The sequence below is a fragment of the Canis lupus genome, chromosome 32, assembly GCF_048164855.1.
Source record: "Canis lupus baileyi chromosome 32, mCanLup2.hap1, whole genome shotgun sequence".
Lineage (NCBI taxonomy): Eukaryota > Metazoa > Chordata > Mammalia > Carnivora > Canidae > Canis > Canis lupus.
In genome coordinates this window covers 16,668,812-16,692,910 of record NC_132869.1, presented here as the reverse complement: position 1 = coordinate 16,692,910, position 24,099 = coordinate 16,668,812, and the positions used below count along the sequence as shown (strand labels likewise).

The 24,099-nt window shown below is 34.0% G+C and overlaps 1 long non-coding RNA gene and 1 pseudogene across 1 annotated transcript in view; one reads left to right on the top strand and one right to left on the bottom strand.

The window, feature by feature from the left end:
• The window catches only part of LOC140622641 (uncharacterized), a 47,923-nt gene that overhangs the window by 11,646 nt on the left and 12,178 nt on the right, over window positions 1-24,099 (bottom strand). The window lies entirely within an intron of this gene.
• On the top strand, window positions 2,042-2,726 carry LOC140622551 (sperm-associated antigen 7 pseudogene; annotated as a pseudogene).

Here is a 24,099-nt window from a genome sequence, read left to right as displayed (position 1 = left end):
CTTTTATTGGAAAGTAAGCCACAAATTTATTGTTCTTCTTTATAGGTAGTATGCAGTATGCTTGTTCTGTCTTTGGTTGCTTGCTTTCTTTTCTTTCTTTAGTTTTTAGTAGTTTGCCTAAGTTTTTCTTGGTGGTGTTGGGTTTGTTTGATTTGTATTTTTCCTTCTACAATTCTTGAGCTACTTGAAAACTCTAACTAGTTGTTTTTTTTCAGTTTTGGAAAATTTTTGGCTAATATTATTTCAACTATTGTTTTTACCCCATCCTTTCTTTTTCCTCCTTTTGAAACTCTTTTTACAGATATTTTAGACCTTCTCATTATAGCCCAGAAGTCTCTTATCTTCTTTTTCAGTTGGTCTTACCTTTCTAACTCTATTCTTAGTGTGGATATATTCTATTGAATTATCATCATTTAATTAATCCTTTCATCTGCTACATTTCATCTGTTTTTAAACCTAAATACTACATTCCCATCATTACTTTTGGTAATTTAAGTCCTAATTTTTGCAATTAATATTTTTATATGACCTGGGTTCTCTGGTTTAATTTCCTATCTTATAATTTACTTCATTAACATAATAAGTATAATTATTTTAAAGCTGAAGTTTAAAACCCTAATGCTATTTATATTACTTGAAGTTTATTTCTGTGATGTCCCAACCACCCCTCTCTCCTGTGATATTTGATCAGGTGAGCCTAAAAAATGCTTTGTGTGATACTATGTTTCAGACATTGTTTGCAGAAATTTTAGTAAGCTCTGGATATTATTTGTATGTTACTTGTTGCATGTTTTTGAATACTATTTATCAATTTAAGTGAAATATTCTATTATTAGTTTTCTACTGATTTAAAAATTATGAAATGTGATTGAGCTTGGGAAGATGGCAGAAAGGAGGACCTTAAGCTCACCCAGTCCCATGTTTATAACTTGAAATTACTCACATCCATGTAAACAAGCTGGAGAGCAATCTAAAGGCTGGCAGAACAAACTCTACAACTAAATGCAGAGAAAAAGTCACATCTGAGAGGTTAAGAAGGGCAGAAGAAGTGGTTGGGAGTTGCCCACAGGAAGAAGGAGCTGTGCCCAAGAAATGGGGAAAGAAACGGTCCCTTGCACCAGGGAGCTCACATGGGCAAGACAAACCACACAAAGTCTGGCTTTGAAACTCAGAAAGGCTGAATTCCATGTGGTTGTATAACCAGTGGGACTTGGAGCTTGAAGCTTTACAAGTCATCTAACTCAGCACTGATTAAGCCACAATTTGCACAATTCCTAGGGCAAATAGGAGAGAGATCTCTTTATACAGACTTCAGAGCATTTGGGAGACTTCCTCAGGAATAGAGGAGCTGACGGATGCCATTTTCCTCCTTTATCCCTCTGCATAAACACAGGGCTATCTGCAGAAAGCAGCACTTTACAGAAAATTACTATCTAACCTGTTAGCAGCGCACTCAAACCACACATTCTCCTGAGGACTCTTGCACTCAAAGCCTTCTAGTCTAGGCCCTGGACTCAGCACAGATTTTGCTTTCACTGCTGCCTTACCTCTGAGCCTTTCTATGCTCCAATACCCTAGAACCTGCCTACCTGGGTCTCACTAACTCCACGGAGAGCAAGCACAGCCCACAGCAAGCGGAGAGTAGATTCAGATGTCTGGCCTGAAATAAAAGGTAGACTCAGACACAGTAGCAGGATACTAACAACACACATAGACAACTGTTCTGAAGTGCCAGGTTCTGGTTAACGGGGACACTGCACTGCATGGTATTTGTACGACCTCTTCTTCATAAAGCTACTGCTTTCAAGAGCAGATATAGCTGACTTTTCTAACACAGAGAAACAGAGAGGTAGACAAAGTGATAAGACAAAGAAATGTGTTCCAAGTAAAAGAACAGCACAAAATCACAGCAAGAGATTAAGCAAAACAGAAATATGTAGTATGCCTGATAGAGAATTTAAAGTAATGATGATAAAGATACTCATTGGATTTCAGTAAAGGGTGGAGGACATCACTGAGACATTTATCAAAAAAATAAAAAATGACTCCCAAGAGGGCGGACCTACTGGGCTCCATCCTGAGCTCCATGGAGAAGCCACCCAGCCTCGGGGACCAGGAGTCTTCAGGGCAAGGCCCAAGAGCAGGCTGCGCACCTGAAGAAACTACAGGAGCAAGAGAAACAGCAGAAAGTGGAGTTTCATAAAGGGAAGGAGAAAGAAGTATCGGATTTCATGCAAGACAGAGCGCAGATCAAGAAAAAGTTTCAGCCAATGAACAAGATAGGAGCATCCTACACGATGTCGTGGAAGTGGCTGGCCTAACGTCCTTCTCTTTCCAGGAAGATGACAAGAGTCACTTACATAATCTTCAAAAAGGAGTTTGCGCCGTCAGACGAGGAGCTGGACTCCTACCGCCGGGGCGAGGAATGGGACCCCCAGAAGGCTGAGGAAAAACGGAAGCCGAAGGAGCTGGCCCAGCGGCAAGAGGAGGAGGTGGCACAGCAGGGCCCGGTGGTGGTGAGCCCTGCTAGTAACTACAAAGACAAGAACACCACTTCATCCACTGGGGGCAGCCAAGGACGCCGCCCACATGTTGCAGGCAACAAGACCTATGGCTAGCCCGTGGCCAACAAGAGGGACACGCGCTCCATTGAAGAGGCCATGAACGAGATCCGGGCCAAGAAGCGCCTGCGGCAGAGCGGGGAAGAGTTGTCACTCGCGTGCTAGGCACCGCGGCCCCGGGGGCAGGCGCGGGGCAGGGTGGAGGGCAGGGGGCAGGGGGACCGGCTGCTGCTGCTAGAACCTATCCTGGAGCCCCAGCTCCGCACTGACCCTGACAGCCGTGCCTCTGGCTTGGGGGGTGGGGGGGGGGAGGGTGTGCGACGTGTCACTGCAGGAGCTTGGACGAGTGTGCGGCATGCGTGTGCGCAAGTGTGTGAGAGTGTGTGAGTGTGCAGGTGGGTATTTAACGTGTATTATTCTTCTTTCTCCTTGGACTGTCTTCCCCGTGAAAGGGGGCTGGGATGACTTCACATTCAATAAACACTGTTGGTTGGACCTGAAAAAAAAAAAAAAACAATAAAAATAAAAAAATAATATAGATAAAGAACTCCATAAAAGTAAAAATACAATAAATGGAATAAATAGGTTATAGGAAGCTGAGAAACATAAAAGTGGCCTGGAGGATAGAATAATGGAAAACAAGATGAAGAGGGAAGAGAGAAATATTTCATAATAAGAATGGACTTGGAGAACTCAATGACTCCATCAAGCATAATAACATTTATATAGCAAGCCTCCCAGGAGGGCATGAGTAAAAAGGGGGCAGAAAATATATTTGAAGAAATAATAGCTGAAAACTTCCCAAATCTGGTGAGGAAACAAGAAATTCAGATTTAGGAGGTATAGATTCCCCCAACAAATTCAACCAATGGAGGTCAACACCAAGACACATAGTAATTAAAAAGGCAAAAAAAAAAAAAAAAAGTCATAAAGAATTTTAAAGGTGCAAGGGAAAAGAAGACAGTTATGTACAAAGGAAACTACATAGGGCTATCAGCTTATTTTTCAGCAGAAATTTTGCAGGCCAGAAGAGGGTGGCATGATATATTCAAAGCACTGAAAAGGAAAAATCTGTAGCCTATCTATTCACCAATAAGGCTATCATTTAGAATAGAGAGATACAGAGTTTCCCAGACAAAAGTTGAAGGCATTATGACCACTAAACCAGGAAACACTGGAACTCTTTCAGTGGAAAGAAAACACCATACATAAGAATTAAAAAAAAAAAAAAAGGAAACACAAAAACTAAAAAAATATATCTGTAAAAATCAGTCAAGAGAAGCACAATATGAAATAATTAAAATATGATACCAAATATCTGAAATGTGGAGGGGAGAGGGGTAAAGAATGGGTTCAAAATTAAGCAACTATCAGTTTAATATAGATTGTTATATGCAGAAGATGTTATATATAAACTGAATGGTAAGCAGAAATCCAAAAACAGTAATAGATATGCAAAAATAAAGATTAAGGAATGCAAGTATTTTGCTAAACAAAGTCAACTAATTATGACAAGAGAGAGTAGGAGAAGAAAGGAACAGAGAGGATATAGAAAACAACCAAAAAAAAAAAATAGAAAACAACCATAAAACAAGTAAGAAAATGGCAATAAATACATACCAATACGTATTTTCAATGTAAATAGACAAATCTCCAATCAAAAGATATAAGATGTTGGAATGAATAAAAATATAAGACCAATTTATATGCTGACTATGAGAGACTCATTTCAGATTTGAAAGGAATGGAGAAACATTTATTATGCAAATAGAAGTGCAAAGAAAGCTAGAGTAGCAATACTTACATCAGACAAAATAGAGTTTAAAACAAAGGCTATAAAAGTGAACAAAAAAGGACTATATAATCATAAATGTTATAATCCAACAAGAAGATACAGCAATGATAAATAGGGCAGTCCCAGTGGCTTAGTGGTTTAGTGCCACTTTCAGCCCAGGGTGTGATCCTGGAGACCTGGGATTGAGTCCCATGTCGGGCTCCCTGCATGGAGCCTGCTTCTCCCTCTGCCTGTGTCCCTACCTTTCTCTCTCTGTATCTCTCATGAATAAATAAATAAAATATTTAAAAAATGATAAATATTAATACTTCCAACATGAGAATACCCAAGTACATAAGTCAGTTAATAACAAACATAAAAGAACTAATTGATAACAATAATAATAGTGGACTTTAACATTGACTTACATCTATAGATCATCCAAACAGAAAATCAACAAGGAAAACAGTGGTTTTGAGTGACAGCTTGCATCAGATGGATCTTACAGATGTATTCAGAATGTTTCATTTTAAAACAGCAAAATCAACTTTTAATTTTCATGTGTGCATATGCTATTCTTCAGAATAGATCACATATTAGGCCACAAGCAAGTCTTAAAAAACTCAAAAAGATTGTAATATTACCATGCCCCTCTTTTGACCACATTATGAAAGTAGAAATCATCCACAAGAAGAAAAGTCTGGAAAGCACACAAATATATTGATATTATATGGCATGCTATTAAACAATGAAAAGATCCAAAAGAAATCAAAGACAAAAGCAAAAAATACATAGAGACAAATGAAAATTTAAATACTATGATTCAAAATCTTTGGGACACAGCAAAAACGTGTTTTAAGGGGGTAGTTTATAGCAATACAGGCCTACCCCCAGGAAGCAAGAAAGATCCCAAATAATCAGCCTAACGTTACATCTAAAGGAGCTATAAACAAACAAAACTCCAAACCAATACAAGTAAGAAAATAGTAAAGTTGAGAGCAGAAATAAACTAGAATCAAAACAAAACAAAACAACAAAACAAAAAACAAACAAAACCCCATCAATATAACAGATCAATGAAACCAGTATCTGATTCTTTGAAAAGATCACCGAAACCAATAAACCTTTTCCTAAATTCATTAAAAAACCAATAAAATAAACCTTTTCCTAGATTCATTAAAAAGAAGGATAAAGGGAGGAGAGAGAGAGAGAAAGAGAGAGAGAACTCAAATATCAGAAATAAAAGGGGAGAAATAACTAGTGAAACCACAGAAATACAAAAGAATGTGAGAGAACATTTTGAAAAATTATATGCCCACAAATTCGACAATTTAAAAGAAACATACATTTTTAAGAACATATGACCTCCCAAGGTTGAATCAGGGAGAAGTAAAAAAATTTAAGCAGACTGACAACCAGCAATAAAATTGAATCAGTAATAAAAAAAACTCTCAGCAAATAAAAGTGCCAGACCAGATGGCTTCAGAGATGAATTCAATCAAACATTTAAAGAGAAGTTGAAACTATCTCAAACTATTCCAAAAACTAGAAGAGGAAAGAAAAGTTCCTAATTCATTCTATGAAGCCAGCATTACCCTCATACCAAAACCAGATAAAGACACTACAAAAAAAGGGAGAACTACAGGCCAACATTTCTTATGAACATAAATATAAAATTCCTCAACAAAATACCAAATCCAATGATACATGAAAAGAATCTTTCACTATGATAAAATGAGATTTATCCCTGGGATGCAAAGGAAGTTCAATATTCACAATGTTAAACATCACGTTAAAAAAAACAAAAAACAAAAAACAAAACATCACGTTAATAAAAGAAGGAATGAATACCATATGATCATTTCAATTGATGTAGAGAAAACATTTAACACAGTACCATACGATGCATGATAAACGCCCTCAACAAAATAGGGTTAGAGGGAACATACTTCAGCATAATACAGGCCATATATGAAAAACTCACAGCTAACAGCAGACTGAGTGGGGAAAAACTGAAATTGTTTCCCCTAAGGTCAGGAATAAGACAGGAGTATCCAGTATCCAATCTAACCATTGTTATTAAACATAGTGCTAGAAGTCAGAAAGCAGATAAAAAGGAAGGAATAAAAACCATCCAAATTGGCAAGGAAGAAGTAAAACTTTCAAACTTTCAGTATTTGGAGATGCCATGATACTATGTTGAAAACCCTAAAGATTCCACTAGTACACCATGAAAAGTGATAAATAATTTGTTGAAGTTGCAGGATATAAAATCTACATATGGAACTCCATGGCGTTTTTATACACTAATATTGAAGCAACATAAAGAAATTGAGGAAGGAATTCCATTTACAATTGCATGAAAGATAATAACATACCTAGGAATAAACTTAACCAAGGAGGTGAAAGATTGGTACTCTGAAAATTGTAAAACATTCATAAAAGATATTGAAAACAGCACAAACAAGTGGAAAGACATCCCATGCTCATGGATTGGAAATAACAATATTGTTAAAATGTCCATACTACTCAAAGCAATCTATACATTTAATGCAATCCCTTTCAAAATGTCAATAACGTTTTTTCACAGAAATAGAACAAAATATCCTAAAATTTGAGCAGAACCACAGAAATCACAGAGTAACCAACATAATCTTGGATGAGGAAAAGCTGGAGGCATCACAATTCCACATTTCAAATTATAAAACAAATTGTCAGTAATCATAATCGTATGGTACTGGCACAAAAATAGGCTTATAGATCAAGGGGTAGACTAAAGACACAGAAATAAACACACATTTATATGGGCAATACATCTTTGACAAAGGAGGAAAGAGCATGCAATGGGAAAAAGTCTCTTTAACAAATGTTGTTGGGAGAAGTAGATAGCTACATGCAAAATAATGATACTGGAACTGGCTTACACCATACAGAAAGATAAATTCAAAATGGGTTAAAGACCTAAATGTGAGGCTGAAAATATAAAAATTTTGGAAGAGAGCACAGACAGTTAATTTCTCTAACATCAGACATAGCAACATTTTTCTAGATATATCTCCTAAGGGAAGGGGAAAAAAAAAAAAAAAACTCTTGGGACTACATCAAAATAAAAGCTTTTGCACAATGAAGGAAACAACAAAAGTAAAAGGTGACCGATGGAATGGGGAAGATGTTTGCAAATGACATATCTGATACAGGATTAGTATCCAAAATATATAAATAATTTGGAAAACTCAACACATATACACATACACAAAACAAATTAAATGGGTAGAAGACATGAATAGACATTTCTCCAAAGACATCCAGATAGCCAAGACACATGTGAAGATGCTCAATATCATGAGTCATCAAGGAAATGCAAATCAAAACTAATACTATATCAACTCGCACCTGTCAAAATGGCTAAAGTAAAAAACACAAGGAACAAGAAGTGTTAGTGAGGATTGGAAAAAAGGGAACCCTTTTACTGTTGGTAGAAATGCAAACTTTTGCAGCCACTGTGGAAGACACTATTAAAGTTCCTCAAAAAGTTAAAAATGGAACTACTCAATGATCCAGTAATTGCACTACTGAGTACCCAAAGAATCCCCCTTGCCAAAAAAGAAACCCACCAAAAAACAAAAAACAAATTCAAAGGAACATATGTACCCCTATATTTATAGTCGCATTATTTACAATAGCCAAGTTATGGAGGCAGTCCAAGTGTCTGTTGATAGATGTATAGATGTAAAGAAGAAGTGGTATATATGCACAATGGAATACTACTCAGCCATAAAAAAGAATGAAATGTTTCCATTTGCAACAGCACAGATGGAGCTAGAGAGTATTATACTAAGTGAAATAAGACAGTCTGAGAAAGACAGATACCATATGATTTCATTCATATGTAAAGTTTAAGAAACAAAACAAATGAACAAAGGAAAAAAAAAGAACCCAAAATATAAACTCTTAACTATAGAGAACAAACTGATGGTTAACAGAGAGGAGGCGGATGAAATAGGTGAAGGGGAGTAAGAGTACTTATCTTGATGAACATTGAGTAATGTATCAAATTGTTGAATCACTGTATTGTTCTCCTAAAATTAATATAACATGGTATTTTAACTATATTGGGATTAAAGTAAAAACAATAAAGAATTATGGAATGTATTAGAGTTTATCAAGTGTTTATTCATAATTAGTTGAGATAATTTGTGAGTCACATTAATGAATTTTTATATTTCATGGAGCGTAGATAACATACTATAAAACTTAGCCTTTTAAACTATATACAATTTAGTGCTTTTTCATATACTCACAAAGATGTGTGATCATCATCATTATTGAAATCAAGAACATTTTCATCACTTCAAAGAGACATATACTCATAATTCTTCCATGAAATCCCCTCTCACTCCTTCAACGATACTAAACTACTTTTCATCTTCATGAGTTTGCTTATCTTGGACATTTCAAATAAATGGAATCATGTGACTTGCCTTTTGTGAATGGCTTCCTTCATTTAACATAAATTTTCAAGATTCACCTATGTTTAGAATGTGTCAATATTTTTTAGATGAGTGAATAAAATTCATTCTATGGACTTGCCATGTTTTATTTATCTGTCCATCATTTTAAGGACATTTGAGTTATTTCTACATTTTGGCTATTTTTAATAATGTAGCTATAAATATTCATATATAAGTTAAAAATTTTTAAGACAATTCTTTAGAGTTTTATGTTTACAACAAGATTGAGTAGAAGATACATTTATTTTCCATATACCCCTTGCCTTCATATATATGTAGCCTCCCCATTATCAACATCACACACCAAAATGATACATTTTTACTGAGGATGAAACTATGCTGATACATTTTAATAACTCAAAGTACATAGTTTAAGTTTACTGTAGGATTCACTCTTGATGTTGTACATCCCATAGGTTTAGACAAATGTTTAATGACATATTGAAGCTGGAAGGCTTGGTTCTTCTTGTCTCACAGAGTTGAAGAATAAATCTTGCGGACAAAGAAGAGTAAAGCTATAGAAGTTTTTAAGCAAAGATAGAGAAAGCTCTCAGAAATGAGAGGGGTCCAGATTATATCATCTGCAATTATAGACAGTTTTTAATTCATGTCTTCCAATCTGGATGCTTTTTAAGTATGTTTTTTTGCATAATTTTCTTACATAGAACCTCTAGTACAATGTTGAGTAGAAGTGGTGAGAGTGGATATCCTTATATTCTGTTGATCATAAGGGAAAGTACTTGGTCATTTATCACTAAGCATGGTGTTTTTTTTGTTTTGTTTTGTTTTTATAGATGTTATTAAGGAAATCCTTCTGGTTTTAGTTTCTTGAATGGTATTTTTTTTCTTTCAATCATAAAACGGTGTTTGATGTTTGATCTTGTCAAATGCTTTTTCTACATCTCCTGAGATGTGGGCTTCTTTCCATTATCTATTATCTGTCTATCTATTATCTATTGTGATTGATGAGGGATCATAAGGCTAGCTGAGGACAAAGCACAAATGGACGTCCTGCATCCCTGTCTCCCCACTTCTGGGTAGGGTATGTGTGACATTCCTCCAGGAAACTTCCAGCTATCTTAATGTTATGCTTTGCTAAAGGGAAAAACAAACTTAGCTTGTTTGTAGAACAAATATAGAAATAACTCAAAATAGCAATGCCTCCAGTATCCTGAGGTAGTTCTTTAGCATATGGAAGTCCTTTTGGAAACTTCCCTTTTTCATTACCTCCCCCAACCTGTTAGTATATAATCAGTTTCTCCTCACAACCCCAGTGCAGCTCTTTCTGCCCATGGGTCCTGTCCTAGTGCTTTAATAAAATCACCTTTTTGCACCAAAGTCTCAAGAATTCTTTCTTGTCCATGGGCTCTCGATCTTACCCCAACACACCTCACCTGTATTTAAAGTATCAGTGATGACCATATGTTTTTTGACCTTTATTCTATTATTGTGGTGTATTACATTGATTGATTTTTGTATATTGAACCAAACTTGAATTTCTGGGATAAATTCCAATTATTCATGGCATCTATATATATACATATAGCTAGATTTGAAATGTTAATTTTTGTTGGGAATTATATTTATATTCATAAGGGATATTGATCTGCAGTTTTTTTGTTTCTTTAGTTTTGGTTTGTGGATGTCTTTGGACTTTTTATTAGGGTATTATTGGTTATATAGAATGAGTTGAGGGAGTATTCCCTCTTTTGCCTATAAAAGTTTGTGAAGGATTAGCATTCTTTTATGATACTTTTTATTTCTAGTAATGCCTATTCTTTCATTTCTGATTTTAGTAATTTGATTCTTTTTAATTTTGGTCAACTGATGAGGGAGCAGAAGGCAAGCTGAGGACAAAACACAAGCTTGGGGATGCCTGGGTGGTTCAGTTGGTTGGCTACAAGTCTGACTTAAGCTTGGGTCATGATCTCAGAGTCCTGGGATCAAGCCCCATGTTGGGCTCCCTGCTCAGTGGGGAGCCTGCTTCTCCCTCTCCCTCTGCAGCTCCCCCTCTTTGTGTGCTCTTTCTCTCTGTGTCCAATAAATAATAAAAAAAATATTTTTAAAAAGCCCCAAGCTGACCCTGCAACCCATCCCCAAGGGGATAAATGTGACATCCTCAGGCACTCCTGTCTGCCCTAAAACTAAGGGAAAGGAAAAAAATGAATAGTAAACTGATAAAGATCCTATGTGATAAAAATACTAGGAACATTTTCTGTTCTAGTATTTTGTCTTTGACTCTGGTTCCTGATACTGAGTTTCTAAGTCCCTTGGAATTTCCTGAGTGATAGGAATGACTTTAGTTTAATAAGGTGATTTTTGGGTTTTCTCCTGATAGGAGCTATCACTAGAAAGTCAAAAGCATGGTTAGTAGCTTGGAAGTTTTAGTCTCACATCCCATTCTTCAGAGAGGGCAAAGGACTAGAAATGAAGTTAATGATCAATCATGCCTCCATTATGAAATTTCTATAAAAATCCTCAGATATGGGATTCAGAGAGCTTCCAGTTTGCTAAACACATAAAGGTACTAGGGAAGTGGTGTGTGTGTATACAGGGAATGCATGGAAGCTCCATGTATTTTATCACATATCTTGCTCTACACATCTCTTCCATATGGATGTTCATCTGTGTCCATTATTACATCTCTTTATAATAAACCAATAAAGAGCAAGCAAGCTGCTTTCCTGAGTTCTGTGAGTCACTCTAGCAAATTAATTAAACCTGAGAAGGAGGTGATTGGAATCTCTTATAGCTGATTGTTCAGAAGCATGGGTGACAACATGGATTTACAGTTGGCTTGTGAAGTGGGTGGGGTGCATTCTTGTGGGTCTGAGCTTTTAATTCATGGGATTTGATACTATATATAGGAGATAGTGTCAGAATTGAGTTAAATTGTAGAATGCCTAGCTGGTGTTGCAGATGCTTGATGTGGGGAAAAAAATAAAAATGAAAACACATATCTGGTGTCAGAAGTGTTTTCAGTGTGACAATGTAAGTAAAGGAGAAACACAATGGAGGAGTAGTGTACATTTTCTTTATACCTTTGCTCTTTGGGCTCCATTCCCTTCCAAATCCTTTGTGCTGTTGTTGTCATATAAATTAAATCCTTATCTGTTGTATGCTTACCAACACAGACTTATAATTATTGCTTTATATAGTTGTCTTTTAAACTAGATAAGAGGAAAGAGTTACAAACAAACATTTATACTTTAAAAAAGTTTACCTATATAGTTATATTTACTGGTGCCTATTTATTTATTATTGTTTCACCCTGAAGGATTCTCTTTTGTATTTGTTGTAGGGACGTATGCTAACAATGAACTCTCAGTTTTTGTTTTTTCTGGGAATTATTTTAATTTCTCCTTCATTTGTAAAGGATAATTTTGCCTGATATACAATTCTTGGTTGACAGTCTTTTTCTTTCAGCACCTTAAATATACTGTGCCATTGCCTTTTGACTCCCATGGATTCTGATGAGAAATCAGTTTATATCTTATTTATGAACACTTGTATATGACAAGGCACTTCTCTATAGCTGTTGTCAAGATTCTCACTTGTTGGCTTTAAATTGCATAATCATGATGTGTCTAGGTTCAGATTTTTTTTTGAATTTACCCCACTTTGAGTTAATTCAGACTTTTGAATATGTAGATTAATGTTTCCATCAAATTTTGAACATTTTTGCTTATTATTTCTTCAATATTCATTTGATCTTTTACTCTACTTTTGGAGCTTTCATTATGTGTATTCTGGTTTTGTTTTATAATTTGCATTTCACGTCTTTATTACTATTCTCTATTTGGTGAGACATTACTTTTCATATATTCCCTTTGTTTTTTTTGGTATAGTCTCCTTTAGTTTTTTGGACATATTTTGAAAAGCTGATTTAAAGCCTTTGTCAAAAAATAAATAAATAAATAAAGCCTTTGTCAGATAAGTCCAAAATCTGTGCTTCCTCAGGGACAAATTCTGATTGCCTTTTTCCGCTTGGTTATGGACCATATTTTCTTGTTTCTTTACATTTCATATATATATATATATATATATATGAATATATATATATTTAAATTGAAAATAGTAATCTCTGTAAACTCTGAAAATCATATTCTTCCTCTTATTGAGGTTTTCGTTTTTGCTGTTTGTTGTAGTGTGTTTGTTTAGTGACTTTTTCTGAACTAATTCTGTAAAGTTTTTATTCTTTGTTATATGAGGTTATGGAGGCTTCAGCTCAGTTATCTTAGTGGTCAGCAGAAGACTGCACAGAGATTTCATGGATACCTGGAACCAGTAATTATTCCAATGTTTGCAAAGGGGCTCTATAGGCATGTTAGTGAATGCACATTTTAATATTCAGCCAGGGAGTTTGCAACTCTGCCTTGGCCTTCACTACCTACTTGTGCAGAGCATCATGATTAGCTAGAAGTTAGGGTATAGGGCCTTTGGCACTCTTTCCTGTGGTAGTACAGTGCCCTGGGAATTCAGAGCGCTGTGTACATGGTATTTTAGATTCCCAGAATTACATCAGAATTTTTTCCAAATCTTCTATTGATGTCTTAGTTGTTTTTTTTTTTTTCCCTTTAAGCTTTTTGGTGAGCCTATTGTGTACTTTGTTTTATCTATCACCTCAAGCCACATCTCAGCATCCATCATGATGTTCAACACTTGTCTCTAGTTGTTTTTGACAAATACTCCCTTTACATTTTACTCACGGGAAAAGGCTATGCACACTATGTCGTTACTCTAAGTCACTTTAAATAAAGATAGCATTGCAAGAGAGACCTTCCAAGGAAACACCAGTAGATCAAATAATAAAAAATTCTCTGTGAATAGAGCTGTAAAAAAGACTCAACCCTTTACTAGTCCCTTCTAGTGACTAGTATGCTTCATTTTCACTGTGGTTGCATGCTTTTGGCTTTCAAGGCTATTGCAAAGCTCAGGAGGTAGAGCAAGTTAAAATATCACAAACATGCTTACAGAGAATCTATTGCTTTTATTGATGATAAATGCTCTCTAGTTTTCTACAAGTCTTTGGTTAATTCCTTGAGTTCTGCAAAAGTTTATTCTGAAGTTTTTGCCAATGTTCTCCTTGCTTTTGTGGAGGAGGGAATTTTTTGAGGTCCTTACCCCACAATTTTAACTGATGTCACTACTAATAAATTCTTAATATTATGCCATCCCTGAATTCCTGGACTAAGTTCAATGTGTAGTCTATATGTATTGCTGCATTTAAGCTTTGAAATACTTCATTTAGAATTTTTTTGATACTGTTCTTACTCTGTTCTTATCTGGTATTGGTATCTTGGTTTTCTAATTTTAATTGAAGAGAGTAACCAAATAATAATTTAAATTTAGCCATTGTCCTGGTGTTGATATGCATACAGTCTGTAGTCTTGCCTACAATTTGTACAATTAAAATGGAGGTTTTAAACAATGACCTTTAGTTCTATAACAACTAAATCTTTTAGAATAATTTTTATTAGATATTCACATAAATATTTTTCAGCTGATTTGATCTCAAGCATTTCACTTCATCAACATTTTTACTGAGATCCAAAATGATTATTGTACCCATATACATTAAGCTCACCAGTACCTATGGCCAGGCCACTAAGAATACTTAAAAATACTGAGCAGTTCTTCATGTTGAATGTGTCTTTTTAGATCTGAACATTCCAAATTCCAGCCACAGCCCTTTCAATTACTGCAATATCATCATTTTGATACATATATGCCTAAAATTAGTTTTACCTAAAAATTTAATATCATTTCAAAATATACTAGTATAAGTATATTAATAAGATTGTGTGTCCCTGGTATATATCTATCCATTTAGAAATCCTGTCATTAATTATTTCTTTCTCCCCCTAAAATATTCAATTTTGACCATATACTAAATATTAAATGGATCAGTGATGTTATAAGGAAGAATAACACACATTGTCTTTTTCTTTAAGGAATCCAAGACTGGTGAGGAGGCAGGTACATAAACACAATCTTGTAATAAGTGCTGTGCTTTGGGTGACCACGTGAATTGGTTTGCCCAGAGCACTTCTAGGATTATATGTGTTGTCCTAATAAAATTAACTGAATCTTCTCCAAATTTAATAAAAAATCCACCTTGGATGAAAACTATTCTACCTATCTATCATATCCAAAATATTGTGGAAGCAAAACGTGGACTATCATTTTTGGGGAAAAAAAATCTTTATTTTCTATTTATTTTCTGTTTTTCTGTGTACTTACTAAAGTTTGCTCTTTTGCTACAACATCTTAGACCCGGGCAGATTCAGTAATTTCTTATTAACCAACTGTCTTTGGACTTTATTTTCTTCTCCCTGGAGGTCTGGGATTCATCAAAGTGAGGATTTAATCACATAGGCTCAGGCCAAACATACTGTGAGAACATGTTCCATTTGTTACTTGGCTCTGCCAATGCACATAAATCTATCCTGACTTTAGACTGCTTTGTATCAGAGGCAAACATCCATAAAGGACTCTCAGATAATTCTAATAGGGCCTCAGATACATCTGCTGGTGGGTATTTGGTTCCCATTGAGACCCAGGTTCCTGAAATAAAATTCTCAACACCAAAATCTCTATGTTCATGGAAAGTTTAATATAACCCACAAAATACATTAATTTATATTGGTATCTTTTAATTTTTAATTGCAGTAATTCAGAGAAGATTAAAAACAAATACTTGGAAACTTAAAAAAAAATAAATTCCAGGTGTCCTTAAGATGTAGGGCCTGAATAGGGCATTGCAAGCCAGGGTTTTTCCTAGATGATATCTGTAGTCAGAGGAAACAGAATCAAGAAAATCATTTTAGGGATTGGAAGTTCCTCCATAATATGCATGAAATATCTATGTTAATGCCTTGGTTAATTTTCTTTAAGAATTATTCCTACACCGTGAATTTTTATTTTTGTCTAAATTATGTATATTTGATTTTTGATAGGTAGTTCATATACACAGTGAAAAATTCAAACATTATATAAAACTTGGGAAACAATCTTCAATCTACCTCTGATACCAGCCATATAGTTCTTTCTATTTTATAACAAACAACATTTTCTGTTCCTTAAGTATTTTTGTAAAAATATTTTATGCATATATAATCAAAAACATGCATACATAGTTGTAGATTTTCTTATGGTTTCTTCAAATAGTACTATGGTTTTATTTAATTATTTTACTTATTTAATTTACATGTACATGCTTCCTTGAAACAATCTGGATAAGATTATTGTTTCCATGTAAATTCTCAACATAGTTTATTAAATAATCCAACTTTCCCTTTTAATTTAGATGCCTATTTTGTCATATATTAAGTTCCTACATTTTCCTATTCCATTCCTTTGATGTATCTATACTTTATATGAACAAAACTGTCATATTTTAATTACTTAATATTTATAAAATGTTTTAATATATGCTTGAGCTGATTATTTCTCCATATTCTTCCCTTTTCTTCCCTATTCTGACTTATCTCTGACTATTCTTCCTTGTTTTTTAGGACCTTGGCATCACCTTCCATATGCTTTTGGTGTTTTCATTGCAATCTTGTTACATTAAAGATTATTTTATGCAAAGCATTAACTAATACAATGTTGACTCTTACTAAAAAAAAATCTGATTTAAGTTTCTAATAGTTTTACTTTGAGTCTCAGGAAAATTTTCAAGTTTTATAGATATAACATCTTACATATTTCTTATTATCTTTACTTCTAATATATTTCAACATTGTTCTATTGAAAATTAATGTTTATTTTATTTATCTTTTAAAATGTTGCTATTTTAATACATGATAATTACAGATTTGTGTGCAACACGTTACTATCAGCTCACCCTGTGGAATTCTGTTTGTTACTGGTTTTCAGTATTAGTTATCTTCTTTTGATGTAAAATTTTAGTGTCTGAAAGTAGAGATAATTCCATACTGTTTCTTTTCCCTGCTTTAAATTGCAATGATAGTACCTTAAGAACAATGCTAAATAATAGCAGTAACGATAAACATCTTACCTTGCTTATACATTTTTTGGGAATGTAGTCAGTGTTTTCTCATTATTTGTGATGTTGGCTTTTGAGTTGGTTATATAATCATGTTATTTATGTCCTATTTCATTAAGATTTTTGGAATCAAGCATGGGTAATTAATATTACCAATTCCTGTTAATGATCTATGGGAATTACCTATTTTTCCTAATGAACTATATGCTTAATTATGTATTTCCCTTTGTTTTTATCCATTGTTGCATTTCTAGAAAAAAAATCCCACTTGATTCTTTTTAATGTTCTGCTTCTTTCTGTTTGTTAATATTTTACTTAGAATTTATTATCAATTGTCACGGTGAGATTGCCCACATCTTTTTTTCTTGAAATATTTGTTGCTGCTGCTATTATTTTTAAATTATTATCCTCACTTCACATAAAGAATTTAGAAGCTTTCTCTTTCTGTGCTTTGGAAAAATTTAAATAGCATTAACTTGTCTGGTCTTGAGAGATGTAGATCTCTTCTGAAAACTGTCTTAGCCCAGTGCTTTTCAGGGAGTAGCTCTTTGACACCTTTTTCTTTTTTATGGTTATCTTTTCTGATTTTCTGTTTCTTTACAGTAATTCTTCCATAAATATAAATATTTCTGTAGGGTCAGATGGTTTTGCATATAAATTCTATGAAATATTTAATGATAAGAATATTACTAATATTACAACTCAGAAAATAGGGATGGTAGGAACACTTCCAAATTCATTTTATATAGAGATGTAATTTATTAGTTGTGTTAGTTAGGCATCTGTATTTTTTGGTTTTTAAAAAATATCCATTTGCTCTGTCATAGATTGAGATTAGTAATTTAAAGTATTTTGCTAATTGATTTCTCTTTGGTTTTTATATGTTTTTAACTCCAATAATCTTTGCTTTATGATTGTTGATGCTTGTGTTATTTGGTAATCATGTCTGTTACTTTATCATAAATTTCACCCTTAATTGCTGAAAGTACCCTACTATAATGTGCTTCGTGTCTTTTTATTTATTAATTTTTTAAGATTTTATTTATTTATTCATGAGTGACAGAGAGAGGCAGTGACACAGGCAGAGGGAGAAGCAGGCTCCATGCAGGGAGCCTGATGTGGGACTCGATTCTGGAGTCCAGGATCATGCCCTGGGCTGAAGGCAGGCGCTAAACCACTGAACCACACAGGGATCCCCTGCTTCATGTCTTTTAAGTGAATTTTTATCTTCATCTGATATAAAGATCATGCCCATTGTTCTTTTTTGTTTGTTTAATTTGCTTTTTTTCTTAGATTTTATTTTTTTATTCAAGAGAGACACAGAAGCAGAGAGGCAGAGATACAGGCAGAGGAAGAAGCAGGCTCCACCCAGCAAGCCCGAGGTGGGAATTGATTCTGGGTCTCCAGGATCAGGCCCTGGGTTGTGCTAAACCACTAAGCCACCCGGGCTGCCCTTAATTTGCATTTACAAACATTTCTTTGCAATCTTTTTAATTTATTTTCCAACTCATTTGCTTTGGATTGTGTCTTATAAATAATGTAATTTTTTTATTTGTAAGGTAATATGAATGTTTTTTACTTTTACTAAGTGAGTATAAGCCATTCACATTTGTTGATATGGCATATATATTTGAGTTATCTCAAGTTTTTTAATCTATTATTTTTTTGTGTGTTTTGATAACTTGTAAAAATGTTTAATCTGGCTCTTTCTTTGTTTCGTTTTTTAACATATATTTCTCATGATATATATGCATTTTTGCCATAGTGGCTATATTTATAACCATTATGTCATATAATAACCTACATGATCTTTCTTCAGGATTATTTTTTTAAATCGGTCATACCATGTATCTTGTTTGTGCCTCTTGATCTACTTTCCATATTCTTAATCCCTCTTCTAGGTCTAGAAGTCTGACTGTTATGGATCATATCAATAAATTTCCATAATCTCTAGCTTCTGGTTGGGCTCAGTCAATGATGAAATTTGGCAAGAACTAGTATGGGAGAGGAGAGAAAGTCTTAGTCCTTTGACCTACAATCACTGTCTTTCTTATGGTGATTGATAGTACACAACCCTCTCTACTGCTTCTCTCTCATTCTTTCTGGGATGGGGTAGTAATTCTGGCTCTTGCTCTATTTCTTGTTATTTCTCTAAACCCATGCACTATAAATTATTACTTTGAAAATAAGCCTACCTCAAATTTTCCTACTTTCAGTATGTCATCTCTTTCCTACTGGACCCCTGACTGCTATAACTATTATAAGCAATGATAAAATAAGCACAATTCCATCTTTTCTCTCCTTCCATTTATCCCACTGACAGATTTTAACTGATTATCATTTTTGTGGATGTCTACCATTGTGCCATTACCTATGCTTACAGCTCTATTACTTGAAAGTCACCTCTATCTTATAAACTCTGAATTCTTGGTATTAAAAATTAAGAACTCTGCACATTTATGCTAGCACTTACATTGCAACCCCCCCCCCCCGCCACACACACACACACACACTCTCCAAACGTTAGTTATGTTTTCTATGTGGTCAGAGCTTCAGTTTATATACTATTCTACTAAAGTACCCACTATGTTGTATCATATCGCTGTTCTATTTAAATTTAATGCCTACTGTCATCTCTTTTACTTTAGTTTTATAATTCTCATTGGTTGACTGGAGATCCACTTCTGATACATTTAAGTTACTTCTTAGAAGGGTTGCCAGATAAAATAAAAGACATCTAATTAAGTTTTGAACTTCAGGTAAATAGTGAACTTTTTGTAGTATAAGTATGTCCCAAATATTGCATGAGATGTTCTTATTACTCAGTTTGGCAACCTGCTATCTGGCATATACGCTACTGAGTAACACCCTTAGTGTTAACTATTTGTATAATTTGGAGTCTGTCAAAAACCCTGTGTTTTGATAGCAATTATTTATGTTCAGTTTTTCTTGGAACACAGTATGTACTTTCAGCATGCTACTTAACATTTTCTTTTATTTCCGGTATTTTTTAAATTATGTACTTACCAAGTAGTACATTAAAGATGACTATAAATTCTGTGCCATCTCTCATCAAAACTGAGTGGTAGGAATATTACCCTACCCTTTGAATCTGGGCTGGCTCTGTGTCTGTTTTTGTCTAGAAGAATGTGATAGAAGTGATACTGTACAATGGGAAACTTCTGCTTTCACCCCTCTTGGAAGCCAGCCACCATAAATAAGTCAAACTACCGTGGGGTGAAGCGGAGGTTAGCCTGTAGGAATGTAAGTCTTTGTGTAAGAACTAACTATATTTGGTACTTGAAATCCAGCTCAGTCACTAGTTGACTGCAGTTGACAGGACAGAGAGCAAAAGAACTGTCCAGCACAACTTTTCCTCATCCTCAGAATCTAAGCAAGTAAAACGGTTCTTATTTTGGGTCACCAAATTCTAGGGTTGTTTGCTACACAGCAATTAAAATTATTATATCAAAATTTTAAAAATGTGAGTACTCAGTTTTATAAGTTTTATAAATGTATAGTATCCTTTTCTCTATCTCCAGTATTTTCTATTTAAATCTTTTAAGCATTTCTTTTTTCAACATCATTGTTTCATTTTGTTCACTTTAAGTTTTTCATTTTGTAATTCATGATCATTTCTGTGTTTGGGGCACTGTCTCTTTCTTCTTGCAGTCCTTTCAAATTTATCTTAATTTCTGTAAGGTTTTATCTCATATTTGTCTTGCACTTCCATTCCTGCATACCGCCTACTCACTGTTAAGCTCTTCTTGATGTTGGCAGTCACTTGGCTGGATTTCTACATTCTGTGTTTTTGTGCTTTGTTTCAGAGAAGCTTTGGCTTGGTGAACTTTTTTTTTTTTTAACTCATAGTGAAATTTGACCATAATTTTCTATGTCTAGACTTTCTTTCTTTTCTTGTAGTATAGTTGTGCAGATTTTCTGCTATTTTCTTTTTTATTAATCATTGAAGTCACAAAGTGAAATTTTCTCCTCTCCCCTGAACCCCCACCCTCCTCAAGTAACAGCTATTTCCTAAATGTTTAATTTAAAGGATGGGTGGCTTCCTGGAATTTCCTTTACTTTCAAGGGTTTTGCATGTGAGATCATGTGGTCATTGCTTCTTGCCATCTATTGGTGATAGATATGTAGTTCTGGGATATTTCTCAATGGGATGGCTTCCTTTTCTCTTGAAGCCACTAAGGCAGACTCTTTAATGAAAACATGGCTAGTTTGTCTCATTTTTATTTAGCCCTATTTCCTGTGTATCTCAGACTCTAAACTCATCTAGGATAATTTCAGATAATTAGCATATATACCCTATTTCTGCTCATACAAAGAAAGATTTTAGGATTTATGGCTTCGGATATGTCTTTTATCTGTGAAGAGCATAGGTCACTAGTTTGTTGACATTAGCAGCCTCAGTGTTTGCTCTGCTCATCCTATCAGGAAAATGCCTGCTTGTTTCCACTTTCTCTTATATGAGGTGGGAGGTTTTTATCTGTGTCCTTATTACATAGCTAATGGAGTATGTAGTTATAAAAAAATATTCTTGTTGCCTTTGGATACTTTCAAAAAGAGAAGTAGAGATTATCATATTATCATTATCTTCAAATGGAAATCTCCATAGAAACTTGTCATGTTTCATATTTGTTTTTATTTGTTTTTATTTTGTGATTATATCAAAGATATAAAAAGTGTGGACAAAAGTGTAAAGTAGATGAATAATTTTAAAATATAATAAAATTGACACTATTAAACATAAGCTTAAGAAAAACAAGAAAGTGGCTAATACATAACTCCTAGTGTGGTTTCTCCATTGAATAAATCACTTTCCATTTTTTCATTGCTTTTCTTTGTAGGTTTATCATATATATTATGTTCCAAGACAATATTTTTGAAGTTTTACCTGTTTTTTTCACTTTGTATAAATATATAAAACATACACTTTTGTAACTTATATTTTTAAATGCTTTGTTATATCTTTGAGAATCACCTATGATGACATGTGCATCTGTAGGCCATTCTTTTTTATTGCTGCATTGCATTTCTTTTTTTTTAATAAAAAGACTGTATTTATTTATTCATGAGAGACACACACAGAGAGAGGCAGAGACATAGGCAGAGGGAGAAGCAGTCTCCCCACAAGGAGCCTGATACGGGACTCAATCCTGGACCCCAACATCACGCCCTGAGCCAAAGGCAAACTCAACCACTGAGCCACCCAGGTGTCCCATGCTGCATTGTATTTCTTTGTTTGAATGCACAACAATGTATCTATTCTATTCTTGATAGGTACTGGATTGCTTCCAGTTTTAACTCTTCTGAATAGTGAAGATATGAGCCTGTCTTCTTGTAGCATAAAATGTTTTTGTCCAAAGAATGTACATAAGTATGGAATTGTTAAATAAAGATTAGGCTTATCTTCATATTTGTAAGGTAATTCCAAATAATTTCCTAAGGAGATTATACCAATTTATATTACTATAAATAGTATACAAGAGTTCCAATTGCCCTAAAACTTGACCAACCTGTATTCTTATCCAAGTGTATTATTGCTAATATATCAGGTAATTGTGATTTTAATTCATATTTACCTGGACAGTGAGGTTGAACCTTGTTTTCATGAGTATATGTGTATATATATACATAAAATTATATAATTATATATACATATATATATGTATATAGATATGTATATATGTATATAGATATGTATATACACATCTATATACACATATATATTTCTACCATTAACGCTTCTTCTTTAAAGTACATTTTAATATTTTTCTCTTTTTGCTCTTCTGTGTAAACTTCTTAAATATATATTTTGCCAGCTAATCCACTGTAAATTATATGATTTATAAAAATGTTCTCTCAAATTGTAGTTTACCACTTTATACTGACTATGATTTACTTTGGTGAAAAGGAATTTTTAACTTTAATAAAGTCAAATTTAGCAATTTGTTTCATTTCATAATATTTCAAAGAAATCTTTACCCTAAAACTTGAAGATTTAATGGTTTCCAGAGGCTTTATAGTTTCCCTTCTATTATTATTTCAACTAGCTGGAATTGCTTTTATTTGTGGCTTGAAGTAGGGATCTAATTTTTTTTTTTCTGCAAGGATACTGAATTTTCCTAGCAGCATATTGTGATTTTACAAATATGAGTCTATTTCTGAGATATCTATTATGTTTCTCTGGTCAATTTTTCTATCATGGATTAATATGTCACTGCATAAAAACTACTTGGAATATGTCCCACTCTTTTCTTTAGGTGTAATTGTCTGTAATTGATTCTTATCAATATAAATTTTAAAATATTTTAAGCTTAATTTTTAAAAGAGCCTACTGGGATTGCATCTACTTAAAGTTCAATTTAGGGAAAAAAGGATAATTTTGTAAATAGAGTTTTGATCTCTAAGCATGGCATTGAAATCCATTTGTCTGTCTCTAATATCTTTCAAAAAATTTTATGAAAAAGTTTTATAATTCTTTCTAATGTATTTTCTGATCTTTTGTTCATATTCAGTTTTTAACCTGTAACATTTTTACAAACTGAGCACATCTGTATATAAAGTCCCAAATCATAAAATAGAATGTTACTCCAGAGGACCGATTAATATTCTCTTCCAGTAATTATGGCAACTACCATGTGGCTTCTAACAGCATATTTAATTTTGCATTTTTCAGTGCTTTATATACATGGAACCATACATTATATACTCACATGTCTATATTATTTTTGCTCAATTTTATGAGTGTGTCTCTCTCAATTTGGCACCTATGTATGTATATCACAATGTGATTCTAACTAGCATTTCTCTAATGATTAATGAAGGGAACACGAAATCATGAGTTGGGAGCTCTGTTGATATATTCCAAAAATATCAGCTTTTCAGGATAGAAACCAGAGTAGAAATGGTTGAAAAGTGAATCTGGAGGTGTAAGTAGAAAATATCTCACATAGGATGTCTAATAAATAGTTGTGGTGTGATTTTGGAATTTAGAAAAATGGTTGGAGCTAAAAGTATAAATTTGGTAAATATCAGTATATATTTTTTAAGATTTTTATTTATTTATGAGAGACATATATAGAGAGAAAGGCAGAGACACAGACAGAGGGAGATGCAGTTTCCATGCAGGGAGCGGATGTGGGACTCGATCTGGAGTCTCCAGGATCATGCCCTGGGCTGAAAGCAGCACTAAACCGCTGAGCCACTCGGGCTGCCCAGTAAATACCA